Source organism: Rissa tridactyla, chromosome 15 (assembly GCF_028500815.1).
Source record: "Rissa tridactyla isolate bRisTri1 chromosome 15, bRisTri1.patW.cur.20221130, whole genome shotgun sequence".
NCBI classification, from domain to species: Eukaryota; Metazoa; Chordata; class Aves; order Charadriiformes; family Laridae; genus Rissa; species Rissa tridactyla.
In genome coordinates, this window is record NC_071480.1 from 3,035,546 (window position 1) to 3,040,648 (window position 5,103).

The 5,103-nt window shown below is 52.7% G+C and overlaps 1 pseudogene; it reads left to right on the forward strand.

Moving 5' to 3' along the window:
* The first annotated feature begins 1,126 nt into the window (after positions 1-1,126).
* On the forward strand, positions 1,127-1,791 carry LOC128918183 (RING finger protein 222-like; annotated as a pseudogene).
* Positions 1,792-5,103: the final 3,312 nt, after the last annotated feature.

Genomic DNA, 5,103 nt, shown 5'->3' on the forward strand with positions numbered 1-5,103 from the left:
GCGTGAGAAAAGGGGTGCAGGTTGGGTCGGGTCTGACAATGCTGCAAGGTCTGGAAAAACCTGCAGGTTTTATGAAGCTCCAGTTTTAAGAGAAAGGAGCTGAGCTGAGCATCCCTCCCCGCCTCTCCCCTCTCTCCTCTCCCCTTTCCCCTCTCCTCTCTTCCTCCGCCCTTCACCCATCTCCCGCTCCCTTCTCCCTTTTCCCCTCTCCTCTCTCCCTTCTTCCCGCTCCCCTCTCCCTTCCTTGAGCCGCCGCATGAATGCTCCCTGCCCTGGGAGACGCACGGCAGAGCTTCAGACCCAGCCCAGACGCGGGTCTGGGGATCCCAGCGGCCCCGCGCTCCCCCTCGCGCCCCAGGCTGGGGCAGGGGCCAGGCGGGATGGCTGGGCTCTGCCCTCCCCGCTCTGACTAAGAGGAGACGCCGGGCTCCGGGGCTTGCTGACCACACCATGCTCCGGCGTGAGGAGCACAGCCTGGAGATGGCTGTGGCCTGGCCACCAGCCTGGGACATCCTCCAGCAGCCTGGAAGGAGCCTGGCGTGGGTGCTTGCTGCCTGCCCCGGGTCCAGCATGCCCCCTCTCCATCCCCGGGGGGTCCTGTGCTCCCACCTGTCCCACTGCCCTGGCCTCCCCCTGCTCCCGCTGGCCCCTCTGTGTCCCCTGGGATGGGAGCATCTCCCTTTCCATGGCAGGTTTCTTTGTGGGATGGGAGTTCCCACCTCCCGTGCACCTGGAGCTGGCAGCAGTGCACGGCGGCACTCGTGACACAAGCTGAACCTGCTTTAGCTGTACCACGTGCTGAGCACATCCATCCAGGGGCTCCTGCATGTGATTTTGCAGCCGGGGATTGTTGCCCCCGCTGGCTCTGGAGTTGGGGTCCTCCCGTCATCTCTCTCTTGCCCCAAGGGCCACACTGAGAGGCGTAATGCTCCTGAAAATGCCCTGTCTTGTTGAGAGGATGCCTAGTAGCTGTCAACTGCATCTGTTAGGGGCAAGAGGGCAAAAGCAAGAGAGCAGGGAGGAGGAGGAGAGATGAAGAGATGGATCATGCTTATCATTTCAACCTTATTAACCCATCGTGCCTCTTCCTCGCAGCTGGGGAGCGCCTGTGGCCGACAGAGCAGGGATGTCTGAGGCCTCGTCCAGCAAGGAGGGACCCCCGGCCGAGTGCCCCGTGTGCTACGGGAAGTTCCACCCGCTGGAGGCCATTCACCACCAGCTCAGCTGCGGGCACACCTTCTGCCACGACTGCCTGGTGAAGTGCTTGCTCTCCGCCAAGCTTGACGGCCAGGTCCAGAGCAGCATCATCTACCCATCTGCCGCTACGTGACTTTCCTCAGCAAGAAGGCAGCTCTATGGCTGCCCAAGGCAGGCACCAACCTCCGGGCCCTGGAGATGCCTCTGTCACCTTCCTCCCTGTCCCATCTGACCAAATTGGAGGCCAGCAACACCTTGGTGGTGCCCAGCCATTTTGTGATGCTGGTGCAGAGCTTCGACCGGTGCTGTAGCACAGGAAACAGCCCCATGGACTCGCAGGGGGTCCCAGGAGAGCTGGCGCGGGAAGCCCACATCTTTGTCATCAGTGACCATGGGATGCCACTGGTGGATGCGGACTGCAGCTCCCTAGGGAGGAGAAGCAGAACAGAAACACGAAGCTCGGTGTCATCCAGCTCGGCCCTGGGGGTGAAATGCTGCCAGTCGCCCATCGCCCTCGCCGTCCTGCTCATCTTGACGGTGGCCATGCTGGCGGCTGTGCTCCCTTGGCTGCTGCTGGTGAAGAGGGACTCGTAGCAGGGATGGGATCAGCTCAGATGCTGGAGGTGTCACTGATGCTGGGACAGAGCTAGGGCTGGGACCTCTCTCAAAAGATCCCATGAGAAAGTCCAGAAGCAGCTCCGGGTGAAGCTCTCTCTCATCTGGCCAGGGACTGAATGGACTTTCAGACCTTTCTGCAGATCTCCGGGTGCTCACAGTGTCGTCGCTGGCATTTTCTGCCTCTTTTGGTTAAAATGTGGCTGGTCAAACCCTGCTAGTGGGTTCCTCTAGTGTCTTAGCAGAGAGCAGGGTTTCTCCTCCTGCACCCCGTTGAGGAGAAATAACTGGACTCCAGATGATCCAGTGTGAATCAACAGAAGCCGTTTATTAAGCACCGATCATCATCTTTTATACCCTGTGTTGTAGCCGTACACGCGACTCGCTTATTTCTGATCAGCCAGTTACACTGTCCACGCGCTGTGCATGCAGTTCGTTCACACATCAGATTGGTTACAAGAATTCGCATAGTAAATTGCTTAGTCATTAGCACAACATGTTTTCTGCCTTCTCAGTTCCCGTTTTTCCCATGTACTAATGCCATCTTCTACCGCCTGTTTTGCTCTTAATCTAATCTCTCACAGTAGGGAGGCTGGCTCACATGGCCATTTTCTCTCAGAGACATTCCTACACATCCATACTTGGGCTTGGATACAACTAAGAGCCAAAGAAACTTTGTTTTGGGTTGTACCAAGTGCATTTGTGATCAGCTGATGGTCCTTTTCACCTGTTTCTTCCCACTGAGGCAATATATTCAATAAAAGCCATTGGTGATTTCCCAATGCTGATCGAGAGGACTGTAGAGGATGTTTTAATTTGTCTAGATCACTAGTAGTTGTGACTAGTTTCTTTGCAAGTATCTATACTATTTAAGACTCCCAGTCCTGTTCCTAAGATACCAGTCACATCTCTCTTCAGTCGTTGTGAGGTGGCAACAGTTCGTCTGTCCACGTACAGTTCATCTAAGGTTCCTGTAAGACACAAAAGAAAAGGGAATCTGCTCGGTCTTCTTTGACCGATGGGGTCAAAAAGGGGGCGAGATCCACCGGGTGCTGATCCGGTGTATCTTCCCTGAACAGTCTTTGGCTTCCCATGCATGGGGATTTTGGGGAGTAGCTAGCACCATTGGTACTGTGCCAATTTGAGGCATTTTCACTAACACAGGTTGCCCAGGGTGAAATTGTCCTAGGTATTTTCCTGGTTCATTGGGAACTTTTGGAGTGATGATATTGGCAGATACACAGAAAGCTTTCATTCTAGGACAGCCATCTCCACTCCGTTATTGAATTGATAGGTGGCATCATCCCATCGCAAATGCCAACCAGGTTCATGAGTTTTTGCAAAACGCATAACCAATCCATTGGTGCGTTCAACAATGCCATCAGCCTGAGGATAATAGGGAGTATGAAATACCCATCGAATGCCTTCTTCTTTGGCCCAATCTTGTACCACCGTAGCGGTAAAGTGTGAACCGTTATCACTTTGGATTGCCTCAGGAAGGGGAAGGGTGCTGTACCACCCTTGTAGGCCTTTCACTGTGTTGTCCCCGGTAGCTGATTTGAAGCTGGTGGCCATAGTGAGGCCAGAGATAATCTCCACTCCTACTAGGATGTCTCTTTTCTCACCTGATGATCTCAAGGGCCCAATACAATCAATTTGCCGGGAATGCCACAATGGTTTCTTGTCCCGAATGGGTAAGGGAGGCGCCTTACTCGGATGATCTTTATTGAGCCGTAGGCGACATTGTGAACAGGCAGTTACTACTTGTTCGCACAGTTCAGCTGATACAGGCCACCCCCGGGCTAGTCCTTCCTGATACACATCAGCACGGCCTGCGTGGCCACGCTTAACACGTAACCATTCGACTAAGCATTCCCTTTCCCACCATCATCTACAATGTCAATTTGCTGCAGCCGCGTGAGGCTATCTACCTGTTGGTTGAACTGAGCAGTGATCGAGTTCGAACGATCATGACCTTTTACCCAACCAATGTGCAATGCTCTCTGCCCTCCTCTTTCTAACAGTTGCTTCCAACTATCTGTCTCCCAAATTGGGACTCTGTTCACCTGCCAATCGTTGGCTGCCCAGAGTTCGATCCATTCAGTGGCTCCTTTAAAAACAGCATATGAGTCAGTGTAAATGTGAGTAGCCCCATGTCGTGCAGCTAGTAGGACAGCTCTGAGTTCCCCTACTTGTGCGCTACCTTCTCCTGTTTCAATTGCTCTTTCCCCCGTTGCTACTTCCAGTGCTACGGCTTTGTATTTCCACTTATTGTTCTCACGGTGAGACGACACATCAGTAAACCACACTCCTGTAAGATCACTGCCTTCTTTCAGAGGAGGTGCTTCTTGGATTGGAGATGGTCTGTTTGGTGGGGATTGGAACAATAGGGCACCATCTGTATCCTTCTGGAGCTTGGATACTTTAACACTGCCTTCAGAGATTGGCGTGATTTCATTAATGCCTTCGAAATAAGCATACCACTTTCGAACTGTGGGTTTCGGGGCAATGCCGGCTGGTGGTGCTGTCCCTTGACGGACCACATCTAGGAGACGAAAAGGGCCCCGAACAACCACGCTTTGTTCTCTCCTTATCTGCTCTGCTCGTTGCAATGCTCGCACCAGGGACAGTAAACCCTTCTCAAGGTCTGAATATCTGCTCTCAGTATCATTGAAGGAGTGAGAGCTAAATTCTAATGGTCTCTCCGGTCCTGCTGGTCCCTTCTGCCACAAGTTACAATGAGAACCATGTTCACTGAAGCCCCATTCCACATGGACAGGGTCAGTTGGAGGGATGGCGCCAAGTTGTTGGAATAACCTTAGCTCCTTTATTAGCAATTCCAGTGCATTAGTATGTTGTTCAGCCCACTCCCAGGATCTACCCTTTTTCAGCAAACAATAAAGGGGGCGAGCAATGATGGAAAAGCCAGGGATGTGTTTACGGCAATAACTTAAAGTTCCCAGAACTTGCTGTAACTCCTTCGTGCTGGAAGGATTCTGTCCATGCTCTATTTTTTTCAGGGTATCCTGAGGGACAGAAGCAGCTCCCTTAATCCACCAGACCCCCAGGAATTTAACTTCCTCTGCACGTCCCTGACACTTTGCGTCTGGAATTTCCAATCCTAAATCCGATAATGTTTTTTGGATGTTTTGCATCATGTCTTGTACACTTTCTTGGCTCTCTCCCCCTATTAGGATGTCATCAATATATTGGTATACCGTACATCCCTGTGAAACAGGAATCGCTGATGGCACTTTAGCTAAAGCATTAGGAGCAATGGTGGGGGAATGC